Source organism: Lathyrus oleraceus, chromosome 7 (genome assembly GCF_024323335.1).
Source record: "Lathyrus oleraceus cultivar Zhongwan6 chromosome 7, CAAS_Psat_ZW6_1.0, whole genome shotgun sequence".
NCBI lineage: Eukaryota > Viridiplantae > Streptophyta > Magnoliopsida > Fabales > Fabaceae > Lathyrus > Lathyrus oleraceus.
The window spans coordinates 358,876,301-358,892,042 of record NC_066585.1 but is presented as its reverse complement, the minus strand read 5'-3'; the positions used below and the strand labels follow the sequence as shown (position 1 = coordinate 358,892,042).

General features: G+C 37.5%; 1 long non-coding RNA gene across 1 annotated transcript; it reads left to right on the top strand.

Annotated features, from left to right (window-relative positions):
• Positions 1-3,655: 3,655 nt before the first annotated feature.
• LOC127105752 (uncharacterized) lies at positions 3,656-5,278 on the top strand. Its single transcript, XR_007795122.1, has 2 exons — positions 3,656-3,957; positions 4,544-5,278. It is a non-coding gene; the product is annotated as an uncharacterized LOC127105752 (long non-coding RNA).
• The last annotated feature ends 10,464 nt before the right edge of the window (positions 5,279-15,742 follow it).

The window sequence follows — 15,742 nt, the reverse complement described above, 5'->3', positions numbered from 1 at the left end:
GAATGAGTGTGGTATCTAAAGATTACTCGCAAAAGAATGGGAAAAGGAAAGAAATAGATAAAGTGCTCGGTGAGGATTAGGGCCCTCATGCCTATGTATCCTTATAGTGCAATAAGGAATTCAGAGCTCCGTAGTTCATAGAACTAGTGGTAGGAGGTGAAGATAATTGTGATAACAATATGGTCTGAACCAAAGAATAATGTGATTTGAACTCCAACAAGGGGTGAAACTGAACCAAAGAGTAAAGGTGGCTCTTACCAGTATGTGGGCTAGCATGGCTGCCGCTATAGGGTAATACCGAAAATACAAAGAAATAAGTGTTTGGGAATGGTCCAAACATCTCTTGGTTCACAAGGTCACGCAAGATGAAGCACAAAGAGGTAGTGCATTTGGCTCAAAGATAACCGGTATATCACATGGAGTGAAATGAAGGTAGAATACGAATGTATCATGGAAATGAATGGAATAAAATGACCAAAGTCATAGAAATGAAGGTTTGGTAACGAGTGATTGAAGAGGTGTAATTTGAAACCGAAGGTCGAGGTATATTGGAATCCATAGGAAAAATGGGATTTGTACCATAGAGGGAAACAACATTAAACGATACGTGGAACAGTATGGTTGCCACTATCTGATATTTAGCCAAAAAAGAAGGAATTAAATGCCTGGGTATTATCCAAACAACTCTAGGGACAAATGCAGATTGCCGTTATATCTTCCTAAAAGGGTGTATATGGAATTCCAAAGAAACTGTGTTTCGATTTCAAAGAAATAGTGTGTCATTGGGTGAACGATTTAATGATTGAATATAGATAAGGCATCATGAAAGATGTGAATGGTGCCCTAAGGAGAAGTTGGAATAATTAGAAGTAGGTCCTCCAAGGATTCACATCCTCGTGCCTATGTATTCTCACTGTGCGATGATAAAATCAGAGCAATCGTAGTTCGTGGAACCATGAGAATAGAGAGAGATAAGTGATGGAAAGTATAACTTGCACCAATAGAATTGTATCAAGGGAACCCACAAATGGATGGAACTTGGAATCGAAGAGCAAAGTGGTGTTTACCAGTACGTGGGCTAGCATGGCTGTCGCTATAGGGTAAAGCCAAAAACAAAGACTGAAATAAGTGTTTGCGTGCCAGCCAAATAAATCTTGATTCGCAAGATGGGCTGCTGTTATATCATCCTAAAAGGGTACAAGCGGGGCCCAAGAGAAAGTATTATTGTGTACAAGGAACAATATATCACTGGATGGGGAACGAACAGTTCGAAATCAAAGGAGAACAGTATCTTGAATCCATGAAGAGATAGACTCTGAATCAAAGAGCAAGGTGGTGTTTAAACCCAAAAAGACTGAATTAAATGTTTGGGGGTATGACCCAAACAACTCTCGATTGATGAGGTGGACTGCCGCTACATCGTCCTAAAATGATGTACAAGGAGTCCAAGGAGATGTATAGTTGATCTCAAAAAGATGGTATTGATTGATGAATGAAGAATGAAGTGTTAATAAATAGGGTAGGATCGATAAATAAGGTAGCTCGCGAAGAAACTGGGTTCTTCTGCCTACGTATCCTTATAGTTCAATAAAGAAGTCAAAGTTTTCGTCGTTCAGCCTACTAGGGCTAAAAGCAAGGTGATTAAGGAGGCAAGAGGAGTGATAGAATAAATGAATGAATTAGTGGAATAAACTTGATAGTTATTGGATAAGAATCACACTAGAGTCTATGAGCAAAGGTGGATACAATAAGCAACAGGCCAAATGTCCCGCACCCAAATATATCCAGAATGAGTGTAGGAAAGCTCCAGTCTCATTCCTTCTTTACTACTTAAGGCTTGTGGCATGTAATTTTCATCTTAACTTTCAAGTTTAAGGAGAAACTTTGTGGTTGTTTCCTGCAATGATGAAGTGAGAGACTTGACAGTTGATTGACGAGAATCATACTAAAGTCTATGAATAAGGGCGAACGCTTTGAATAGTTAGGGCCTACGCCCCGTACGCAAAGTCACTTTAGACAAGGATAGGAGAAACTTCGTCTCATCATTCCTTATTACTTAAGACTCACGAAGTATGATACTTCTTATAACTGAAAAGTTGTTGGGGAAGAATCTTCTTTGTAACTCCTTGTGTTGATGTTGTTTTGTGTGAAGAAGACTTGGTAGTTTATTTGATTCGTATTTCACTAAATTCTATGAATAAGGGCGAATGCTTTGAATAGCTAGGGCCTATGCCCCGTACGCAAAGGCACTCTAGACAAGGATGGGAGAAACTTCGTCTCATCATTCCCTATTGCTTAAGGCTCGTGGCGTATGATACTTCTCATAACTGACAAGTTGTTGGAGAAGAATCCTCATTGCTGCTCCTTGAATTGATATTGATTTGTATGAAGAAGACTTGGTAGTTTACTCGATTCTCATTGCACTAAAGTCTATGAATAAGGGAGAATGTTTTGAATAGCTAGGGCGTATGCCCCGTATGCAAAAGTCACTCTAGACGATGGTAGGAGAAACCCCGTCTCGTCATTCCTTATTACTTAAGGCTCGTATCATACAATTTGAATCGTATTTACCAAGTGTTGACCCTTGATTTATCTTGTATAACCCATTGCTTGGTATGACTGAAGCTTCCTTGATTGAAGATCTGACTTGAGGCCTCGAGCTCCACAGCTTACAGAAAAAGCATTATTAAGTTACCAAGGATCTTTTGGTCACTCAAATTAGACTGTAAGATTATACAAGATCAAAGGATTTAGTTGATCAAAATTGCTTTTGATCAACTTGAATTGAGGGTTTGATTTGATTTTGAGATTTAGGTTAATCTTAATCTAATTTATTTTGAAAAGAAATAACTAAATAGTCCTAAAATTATTAATCTAATTATTTGATCAAAAGAAATTTAATAAATTAATTAGATAAAGGCAACGGGATCACGCAAAAATTTGGTTAAACTATATACATCAAGAACCATGAAATTATGAATTAAAGTCAAATGAACTAATGATTAAATTAGTGCTAACATATAACCCTAATTTTATCTTAATCCTAATTTATTTATTAATTAGGGATTTTAATTCTAACCTAAAATTGATCCTAGCTTAGAATTAATAATCCTAATTAATCAAGAATTTTTATTAATACAAAAAAAAACTAAATTAATTCTAATTATGCAAAGATAAAATCTAATCTTTTTGTTATTGAAAATTATTAATTAGATTTATTTTATCTAATCTAGCAACCAATCACGTACGAGCATGTGGCCAATCTAAATTGAACTAAAAAACAAGAATAATAGAAATGAGGGAATACAACTCATTACAAGAATAATAGAAAAACTTACCATTCATCCACAAAACTTACAACTTTGCTAATAATAAGAAAACGTAATTCAGTTGAAAACAAAATTCATTTATTGGTAATAGATAATATATTATTCTACTAAATTATTATTTATTATTATTAACAATAACATAAATAAAAAGAATTAAAAGAGAAAAAAATGTTAAATCATAACATGATTATCTATAAACGGCTATCATACATCAACAACATGAGCATATGAATTAATATCCTATAAAACATAACGGTAGCAATTTGTTCCTCTAGAAATGTGAAATAGAATTGCAGTATGTAGACACAAGTGAGGACCAAATGCATTCTTATTCAATTTTAAAAAGTTCTTCCCAAATTAAAAACTGACATGTGGCAATTATATAATAAAATAATACAAAGCATAGTAGAAATAAATGGAGGAAATAAACACATTACAGTAGCCATGTGAAAAGAACGATGTGTAGAACTGTAACATGGAAATGCGGCGGAAAAGTAGCGCTCCAAACAGTGTTCCTCAAAATTGACTTTTTTGGATAAGCGCTTCTCAAACGTGCTTCTGAACAAACTCACGATTCCGCGACGCAACAACGATCGAATCCTATCATGATCTCCTCGGTTTCGGCTCGGTAATCACTTTAGTTCAACATTCACTCAATTTATGCGTTTCGATTCATGTTTGTTATCAACTCAGAGTCTCAATTCTGAAATTTTGGATTTGTGGTTCTGAGTTGGTTTTAATTTTGGTTCATAATTGTTTTGCGTTTGGAATCCGTTTACGGTTTGCATTGCTATTTTGGTTCAGTTACAGTTTGAGCAGTTCTGGTTTCGAAGTTCTATTTGGCTTTTGTTGCTCTGTGATATCATGTTGTTGTGTTGTTATCAAATGCTCTAAAAATGCATAACTTTCAGCTTTTCTGCCAGTTGTTCGATGAAATTCCTCAACCAAATTTTGCTTCTTATTTTGGCTTGTTTCGATTACGTTACGTACTCTTTTCACTTATTTTTTCTTGAGATATTTATTGTGTTGATTGTCACATTTGGTAATGGTTGTAGTTTCAAGTTGATTTTGGTTTGAGAAATTGGTTTAGGAATATGGTTTAGTAATGATTTTTTGGCGGTTCCTTTTGGTTTATGGTGAATTTGATGAAAGTTGAATTTGGTGACGATGGAGGTCAAGTTTTGGTATTGCCAAGATGCTGAAATTTTCTATAGTTTGTGTTCATGGCAAGACTTGGATTCTCACGGTAGTCGTCCACACAAGATGAAAAGAAAGGAAAATACATAAACAAGCATACAAAGATAACTCAAACAAGCAACCAAGTATAGAAGGCACAAAAGAGCAAGCATTCATGGAGTGATAAAAAAAGTTTGAGGCTTATCGATCGGAGATCCTTTGATGGTTCTTCAGTGGCGCCGTCAATTCAATATGGTAAGCAATTCTTCAATTTGTATTTATTTCTTCTTCATCCCCTTTCTTTTCTTTCATTTGCTTTCTTGTTGTTGTTGATTTTTTGGTGCTTGAATCATGAAAAACTATGAGATGAAGTATGGTGAGGGTTTATGCTCAAGTTGATTGAAGTTTCAATGTGAAGCTTCAACAACCATGGATTTGAGCTCTAGTAAGGGAAGGTTGAAGAATGAAGAATGGAGAGTGAAACCTTGAGAGAAAGTGAAGAATGAGTAGTATCAAAAAATAAAGAAAAAGCCCCTTAGTGAGTGAATGATGAATGCTTATATAGAACTAGGTGAGGGATGATTAGAGGTTGATAATTGGTTAGAAATTATTTAGAACTGTTTTGGACAATTTGGGAAATTGCCCAAAGTAGTTAGAAGTTAGTTTGTTGAAGTTTAAGTTAGTTAGGGTGGTTAAAGCATAGATGTATGTGAATTCACTTGCATGTGCATATGTTGAACTTTTAGTGAATATGAAGGAAATTGGATGAATTTACATGGCACCACTTTAACACATGCTTGGCCATTTACATGGTATGAATGAATGAATGAATTATAGATGCATTTAGGTTGATGTTCATTGATGAAATGATGTATTACATTGTAGCGGTGTATTCGTCACTTTATGATTTATTGATTAAATCAAAAGCAAAGCATACAAAGAATCGAGTCGCCACCGCACTTTTATTTATCCAAAGGAATGGCTAAAAAACGAACAAAAGCCTAAGAAATTTTACACATAGAAAACTAATGAAAAGATCAGAGATCTGGGCAAGGGGTTAATTATGCAATGCGAAGGTGTTAGGCACCAAAAACGTCCTAGGTACTCCTAGGGAGCCCTTTTCACATCTTGTTGTACGAAATGTTATTTGTTTATGAAATATTTATTGTGCAAACATGGATAGAAGGGATGAGAAAAGAATATACAAGTTATTATTTTTGTGTTTGAACGGATGGACCCGTTGCCTACGTACCTTTCCATGGAAGGTAAGGATCAAAACGCCGTAGTTCGGCTAAAAGATTTCCAAAAGGAAGTGAATTGATTTTAAAACAAAAGCCCTAAGGTCTTTCGTTATCCACGGGAGAAAACTCAACCTATACAACCACAAGTCTACCATGTGAGAAAAACTTCAACTTGCTAGTGAGGGGTTAATTCTATAATAAGCAAGAAAGTCTTACAATTCAATCACTAAGGACAAAAGGTGAGATTAACATCAACCAACTAGGATAAATCAAACCTATGGCTAATGCATGAAAACTTATCAAGAATGAACAAAGCCACAAAACAATTGAATGAGTGGAATTAATCAATTAGAATTTATTCACAAAAGATGGTCAAGGTGTGATTAGGATTCAATTCAAAAGAAGTATTATGGAAATGAAGTTTGAAAATCAAAGGCCTAAAGCCTAGGTTTCTAGTTTGAAAACAAATGAAGATGTTTGCACAATAGCTTTCAAGTTTTGGGTTAACATGCAAATGGAGGTTTAAAGAAACAAAAGGTGGGAGGGTTAAGGGATGTAAAACTTCTTAGATGTTCACCTCTTGAGATCATAGGTAGATGATTCAAGTGATTCCTTTGGAATAGGCAACAAGCAAATAATAGGTAAACAAAGTAAATGGATACCGGATGCCAATCAATGGACTTATTCCAATCTCCTAAAACAAAAATGGATACCGGATGCCAATGGACTTATACCAATCTCACAAAACCAAAACATGGATACCAGATGCCAATCAATGGACTTATACCAGCCTCACAAAATAAAAAGAAACAAGGATACCAGATGCCAATCTATGGACTTATACTAGTCTCACAAAACAAAAAGAAACAAGGATACCAGATGCCAATCTATGGACTTATACTAGTCTCATAGGAATGATCATAGGAAACAACTGCCAATAGCTGGACTTACAATTGACTCCTCACAAGAAACAAATAACAAATGCAATAAGCAAGAGGAAACAAGTTGCCAATAAATGGTCTTACACTCGACTCCAAGGAAAGGAATGCCAATTGAATGGTCTTAGTTCCAAATCCCTACCAGATCATAGGAAACAACTGCCAATAAATGGACTTACAATTGACTCCTCAATGGACAAACAAAAATGTCACAAAGCAATGAGCTATGATTATGAAATGATATACAAGTAATGATGATAAATGCACAAAGGCACACTCAAGCAAATATGCACGGATGAATCAAGTAAGCAGACAAACAAGTCAATTAGCACACACTATACACAATCAATTAGGCTCAAGCAAGGTTAGGCTTTACAGCCAACTGGAATGGGGTATTTTGTGCTCTTAACCCTAACATTGAGAGTTAGGGTGAAGCAGATGAAATGGAGATGAGGGGTGTGCCTCATAGCTCTTATCCCTAGTCAGGGAGAGCTTTGATCAATGGAAAGTGTGGGAGTTCAGAAAGTTGGAACTCTTCTCCACAAATGATTTGACTCTATAAGATCTTGGGTTATTATTCACCATGCATCAACACATTGTGTGAGCAAAGTGAATGACACACTGAGTAGCAGGAGATGGATTACACATCTCTTTTATCTGCCAATTGCCTCATAAGAGGACTTTTCCTGCCTGGCACAAAAATTAAACAAACACAAGCATTGCCTCTTAAGGAGGGCTTCAGACAGGTGTCTGCCCACATAACAGGACAGGTCTTCCAGACTACATGAAGATTAGAGATTATACCTAAGTGGTTAAGCAACCAAGCAAAGCAAAATTCAAATGAACTTAAAGCAACTTAAGTACCTGTGGAAACAACTAAACAAATCAGTACAATACTCAGACAATCAGATAACAATCAATAAGCAACAAACAATCCCAATGTACAAAATGTGTAAGCCAAAAGGCAAACTCAAATGAGTTAACATCAACCTACAAAACACACAAGTGTTAGTAATCAAAAGCAAACATCAATACTCAAATGATGAAGCATCATCAACTATGGAATTTGGATGCTCAACCTGAAATCAAAGCTCAAATGTAAGCCACAAACCACTAGGTCAAAGCCTAGGGTCAAAGATGGAGAAAAAATTTAAAACAGGAGCTGAAATTTAACACAAAGCAACTCCAAACACATATTGACACATTCCAAAAGGTCTCACATCAAATCAATCACCAAATACATTTCATGATCAAATGAAGTTAGAGGCAATTTTAAAGCTCATATGTGATCATCATGAATGAAAAATTCAAATCAAAACAGAAATGGTTCAAATAAATCTTGAAAAATTCATGCACATTCAAGACATCTAACATGATCAACATACAAAAAATCAGAAGCATTGGAGATCATTTGGCATGGCAATCACATGGCACAAGTTGAACAAGCAAAGGTGTGACACAAATTGTCACACCAAGTTAGCACAAGCATAAAACAGCAATGGAGCATAGGAAAAATACCAAACCAAAACCAAAATGTCAAGCAATGTGTCTAGTTTCATCATGCAAAATTTCAAGTTCATTGGATAAGAAACAAGCATTTCACAAAGATATAAGCAAGGCAAGGTCAAAATAAGACATATGATCAATCATCCTAGCACAAAATAATATCCAGCCAAGCACAACTTTGGAAATTATGATGATAAAATAATAGACAAAACAAGGATCACAATGCAAAAAATTGGAGATCAAATGATGCATTTTTCAATTTGTTGTGATTTTTCTAAGTTGAAGAAGAAATAAAAAAAGGAATGGACATGTAATATGAAATGTGGAGGGAAAGTGGATAAATGATGAAGCATTTGAAAATATTTCCATCGCCAGGAATCGAACCAGGCGCATATTCAAATTTGGCGCTCAACATGAAACGACGCCGTATTGGCCTAAAACCCTAGCGCTGCATGGCATTTCCAGATTCGTAGCTAATGCATGAATTTCGTAGCAAACTTGAAGCAAAGTCCTAGCAGATTCTGGAAACGATGATGTTCATAGGTTGAAGATGAAGATCATCATGATCTTCATCTGGATTTTCCAGATTTTTCAAAACATGTCCAGAAATTAACAAAATTAACACCAAACGAATCATTATGTCATGTAGATGCAAGATTCATAATCAATTTACACTAAAACACCATAACAAGATCAAATCGAAGAAAATCAAAATCAACATCAAAACTTCAATCAATCATATCTAGCTCAAAACAACACCAAATCACACGATTCAAAGCTCAGATTCATCAGGACACAAAGATCTACAACAACATAGCAATGGATTTTAAAATTAAGAGATTCGAATTGTGACCTCTTGAAGTGCAGAGCCTTTGAATTCACACGATTTGCAGCTTGTAATGGTTCAAATCTACTCCACAGTGCTTGAAATGAAGATTGATGAAGTAATTGAAGCCTGAATGGATCTAGATCTAGCTCAAAACAGAAATTCCATTTGCACCTTCATGAACATGAACTGCACTTTTCTTCCACGAATTCAGCACAACAAACCTTGATCTCTACTAAATCCAAGCTCAAGAACAAGAATCTGAAGTTAAAATGCCATGCTATTTGGAAGAAAATGGAATTATGAATGAGAGAAAAATTTTGAGTGAGAGAGAAATTCTAGATCTAGAAATGTGAAAAATGATTAATCCCCTTCAATTTTGTTAGGGTTTAAGTATTTATATGGTTTACTAATCATTTGGTTAATCCCTAATTAGTTTGGTTAATGATAATAAGGCAATTTACAAAAATCCAAATTTGCATGTGCATGTATCATTTTACACGTGAACAGTGCTCTTGCTCCATTATTTTCACTTAAAATCATTTTCTAAAACCAATGGCAATGGCAAAAAGTTCATACAATGCACCAATTTTGAATTTTGTAATTTCCCTCCAAAAAAACCATGGATTAACAAATGATTATGTGATGACAATTCATGTAATGTGATGCATGATTTGGAAATTAGAGGTCAAGAGAAGAATATTGCAAAAAGAACCACTCATTTTGGAGCTTTGGTTGAAAAATTATGCTCATTTGAAGTCCCATGCATACTTTGCCATGATTTGATCATATCTCCTTAACCACACCTCATATGCTCATGATCTTGGACATTTTGGAAATGGGAGAGAAATATCTACAACTTTCATGTTCAACAAAATTTCATTTGAAGCTTTCTTGATGATGTAATATTGAGTTGAAGTTGGTCCAAAATCTTTCTATTTTTGGAAAGTTCAAATTATAGGTCACTTGCTATTTTTGGAAATTCTTGACCTGACTTCAAATTCTTCAATGTGAGTGTTTGAAATGTCAAATGAGACTTGTTTGAACATGAATGAAGTATTTCTAGTCACTTCCCACCTCCAAATCCATAGTTGACTTTGCAGTTGACCTTCTAGGTCTTCAGATGACTTGAGAATGTTCTGATGAGATTCAAGCCTCTACCACTTGGGATTTTGCTTCAACATGACATCATAGCTCATATGAACTCTTGTGAATGATTGTGGGGTCCAAATCTCAAGAATGACCACCATCTATTGCTCAATGAATGCCTTTGATTGCCTTGACTTGTTAATGCTTCATCTGCAAGACAAAGGTTAGATGACATATTTTTGTATTTTTTGGTTAGTGATTAAAAAGGAAACACAATGATATACAAATGCAAGGATGCTTGGTGATCAAGAATCACTCTCAAAAAGATAACCCACCCACAAGGAAGTAGGCAAGGTGTTCAATGATCCTTGAGGCAATGCAATGATATGATATGATGCCATGAGGGATCTTAGGGACAAAATTGGGGTCTTACAGATGCCCCTATTTAAGGTCATTCTAGCCGGAGAAGTGAAGGTTAAAATCTTCATCTCGACGCGGTAGAATGGGCTTAAATAACAGTAATGAGACAAATTTTGGTCCCTAAGAGACCTCATGATGCAGATGTATGCGTGTAAAAGCAATAAACTTTGTGGGGAATACTGGTCCACAAAGAAAAGACGATCCATCGGAGTAATACACTCACCAGGAACAGAGACTCTAACAGGACTATCATGGGGATAAGAAAAAGAAAGCGTGAGCAGGACACGACTTTGAATTAGGGGAAACTGACATGGCGTGAACAAGACACGACTGGACTAGAGACCTCATTGGTGAGTAAAGGACTCGAACTGGGGAAAAGAAAATTCCAAAGGAAGACACATCCATTGGAAAGACTCAAGCTGACTCAAACTATCCACGAAGGATACTGCGGACTCGGACTGGGGAAAGATCCACACAGAACCTCCCTGCCGGGGAAAACTGCATATATTGGGAAAAACGCCAATACAGCAAAAGGGCAAAATCACCACGGGAACTCCACTGGGGAATGTCTAACAAAGAGACTCTCCTGGAGAAAAAATCTGCAAGATGAGGTGTTACTGGTTACTGGGTAACAAACTCAAAGAGACATGTGATCTAAACACCGGTTACTGGGTGAAAGAACAACAAGCTCAGGAAGAATGAATATCTAAGACCGGTATAAGGGTGAGAGATATCAATCAACCAAACATCTGAGAAAGACCTGAAAAAGGTACATCAACTCAGGAAAATCTGACTCCACATGGGACCAAGGTCATAATAGGGAGCAGAAAGGAAGGAACACCAGGGATACCGGTTACTGGGTATATAATAGGTGACCGACCAAAGCGTGAATTGGTATATATGCCAAAACACTCATCATCCGAAAGGAGGGCTTGAAAAAGCAAATCGACTTACAGGATGGACATTCGACTCCGCAACGGGAAAACGAATCTTACTCAGCTGAGGAAAAACCCAAAGAGCGCATGAGATATAATATCCATTACCGTCAGAACGTGGATAATATACTCGCATGAGATATATTATCTATTACCGTTAGAACGTAGACAATATACTCGCATGGAAGGAACACCAGGGATACCGGTTACTGGGTATATAATAGGTGACCGACCGAAAAGAGAGATAATCGATACCAACACCAACAGGGTAAACGAAAGATAACTCACAGGGGATAAATTGCAAGCATCCGACAATTATCCAAGAAACATATCATCCACTACTAGGAGATACGCTCAAAAAATAAGAACAAAAAATATTCGATTCCACAAAGGAATACAAATCTTACTCGACCGGGGAAACACAACAGGCTTCGACTGAAGAGTGCATGAGATATATTATTCATTACCGTCAGAACGTGGATAACATACTCGCATGGAAGATTATCCACAACCGGTTACTGGGTTAATAAAGGATAAATCAACCGAAAAGAAAGGCATCGGGATACCAAAACTAGGTATATAAAGATGACCGATCAAAGGGAGCAACAATCATTACCAACAAAAGGGTAAATGAAAGAGAACTCACTAGGGATGAATTGATAAACATCAATGATCCGGGGAACAAATCACTGGCATACGGTGAAAGGACCCGCTGAGGATAAAATTGCTAGCATCCGGCAATTATCCACAAGGAAAGATCTGCTGGGGATACAATTGCTAGCAAACGGCAATTACCCAGAAGAAAGCGGAAATATCAACATCAAATACTGGATGAAGATAACCACCAAGAGTAACCATCATCGATTAGGATGAACAACAAGGTTAACTCTGCAAAAGGGAGAAATTAGGATTTACAACTACCGAATACGGGGTAGAAGACCAAAAACTCTGGCTGAGGATAAAATTGCTAGCATACGACAATTATCCACAAGAAAGCACAGACTCCACTAGGGAGACAACAACAACATAGGATTTACAACTACCGAATACTGGGTACAAGACCACAAAATCCACCATCAACCAGAATGAACCACAAGGTTACCTCTGCTAGGGGATAAAAGTAGGATTTATAACTACCGAATACTGGGTAGAAAACCAACAACTCTCCGCGTGGGGAATGAAAGAATCACAACTCCGCACGGGGAAACAAAATAGGGTTTATAACAAACCACCAACTGCTGAGGAGCAAGAAAAATAAATAGGATTTACGACTATCGAATACATGGTAGAAAACCAACAACTCTCGCTGAGGAATAAAAGGTATATAACCACAAATTCCGCCAAGAGGGAAAAGGAACATAGGACTTACAACTACCGGTTACTGGGTAGAGGCCCAAACTCCGCTGGGAATAAAAAGAACTATTGCCGGTTACTGGGCAATTCATTCATTTATTCCACAGGGAAGCACAAGAGAGAGTTGAAGAAATGCCAATTCAGGATCAAACCAAAAGGCAAACTGAATCAAGACTCATCCTAATGAGGATATAACTCAATAGGAAGATCCATCCCAATATATGTGTTGGGAGGAAACGGAAAAAACCGTCATCCACGAGGATATATCTCAGTGGGGAATTGTAGAAGGAAAGATAGACACTTTCTGCTTATGGGGCTGACTCTATATTGAGAGATTAGACACCCGACATCTGCTTTGGAAGATCTACTGGAGAGATCCATATCACCATTAGCAGGAGACAACAAACAAAAGATATATGGCAAAAATGCAACATGAATATCTGAATGTTGAAAGTATGCATGAATATGCGTAATTTATGTTTGATGAATGCTGACAAAACAGACATATCTAACACAAACAAACCCAGGAATCAAACGCCCGGTACTACACTTCCAGAGGAAAATCCAAAGAAATCCAACTGGAAAGCCAATCTGCTGGAGATCTTCATGCTAAAAAGCAAAGATCTGCTGAAAAGCAAAAGATCAGAGATATCAAAGAAATAACAAAATCTCTGAGTGATGGATCATCAATCAACCCAACTGAGGAACAAAAGTTCACAACAAGCAGAAACTGCCACAAAGACAAATCTGTTGGGGAAATGGAGAAATCCCGAGGTTTCTGCAGGGGAATCTCAGTATCAACTGGGAAACAAGAGTTCACTGCACAAGCAAGAACTGCTGAAGAGAACCGAACACACAAGTAGAATCTAGCCGCACAAGCAACTCTACTGGGGATACTATCAGCCACTCCTCTGGGGATAAACCCACTGAGGGGAAATAGATCACACAAGTAGATTCTGCCACAAGCCACTCTACTGGGGATCAAAAGCATCAGGAAATCACCCAAATCTAAGAATGATAGATCACCAACCAACCCCACTGGGGAAACAGAAGTTCTCAACAGGTAGAAACTGCCACATAAGCAACTCTGTTGAGGATACCAAATCCGTTGGGGATACTGCAGGGAAAATCACACAGATACAATCCACCGTACCACAAATCTACTAGGGAATTATCTGAGGAAGAGAAGGAGAACTGGTGATCAACCACCGCATGCTGAACCTTCCAAGAAGAAACCAACAACTGGTGAGGAGGAAATAATCACTACTCTGCTGAAGGAATAAGAGGTGAAAACCTCAACAAGCACTCTGATGGGGAGATATAGCACAAACGAAGTATATCATACCAACCACCCCGCTGGCGACCGTACTGAGGAAACAGACGAAGTACCGGGATTTCAACCCACCAACTACCGAATCTTCCAAAAGGAAAGCAAACACGCTGGGGAGAGAATACTGTTGGAGAGGACTGTGAAGTTCTTAACAAACACTCTGCTTAGGGAACAAAATCTCAACAGAAGCTCTGCTTAGGGAACAACCCCACCAACAATCTGGAGAAAGAGGATACAGCCATGCCAGGAATATGAACAAATGTCTTACCCTGTTGGAAATCATGCCACCCTTGGGAGAGCACTGAGAAATTCTTAAGTATCCTTTCATCATTGTGAATGTTCACTTTGTTTAAAACAACAATTTGAAAAATTTATTTGTTTAAAACAATGACATTTTATCAATTAAAACATGCAAAACATTTGTTGAATTGAAACAAATAAGAGTGCAAATAATTGGATAAAAGCTCAATTTGATTTGATGGAATGGTAGCCTGCAAATGGCAAGACTCCATAGATCTGTACAAATTTGAAATCAGTGATATATATTGGAAGAGGGCTACATTGAACATAATGACCATTTCTCTACCAATTTGAATCCGATGTATTCGAAGCTTCAGTTGACGACGAATCCAAAATCTCTGACGAAAAGACAGCTGCGGAACAGAAAGTCTTGTCAGGATGCAATTACTTGCCAAATCCCTAATTTTTTGCCTAGATTGCCCCAGGGTGAGGTGCTCAATCTAGCGGGATGCAAATATTCTTTTTTTTTTCATATCTCTAACTTTTGCCTGGATCGCCCTTTCGGGTTCTCCACCGAGACGCTCATTTTTGCCTAAGCCGCCCTTTCGGGTTTTCAACTTAACGAGCTATTATGTTTTTCTTTATACTCCTTTTTTTTAGGCAAAGTATTTCTTGACTGCATCTGAATTCACAAGACGAGTGAAATCCTCCCCATCCATTGTTGTAAGCATCAAAGCACCGCCTGAAAAGGCTCTCTTAACAACATATGGACCTTCATAGTTTGGAGTCCACTTTCCCCTGGAATCGGGCGCGAAAGACAAGACTTTCTTGAGCACGAGGTCACCTTCTCGGAACACACGAGGTTTGACCTTCTTATCGAATGCTTTCTTCATCCTCTGCTGATATAACTGACCATGACACATGGCAACCAATCGCTTCTCTTCAATCAAATTCAACTGGTCGTAACGACTCTGAATCCATTCAGCATCAGTCAACTTGGCTTCCATCAAGACTCTCATTGATGGGATCTCCACCTCTACTGGGAGAACAACCTCCATGCCGTAAACAAGAGAGAAAGGGGTTTCCCCTGTTGAAGTGCGGACAGATGTACGATATCCATGCAAAGCAAATGGCAGCATCTCATGCCAATCTTTGTACGTAATAACCATCTTCTGGATAATCTTCTTGATATTCTTGTTAGCAGCTTCAACAGCCCCATTCATCTTTGATCTGTAAGGAGAGAAGTTATGGTGTGCAATCTTGAATTCAGCGCACAACTCTTCCATCATCTTGTTATTCAGATTAGATCCATTATCAGTAATGATCTTATCTGGCACACCATAACGGCAAATCAGTTGA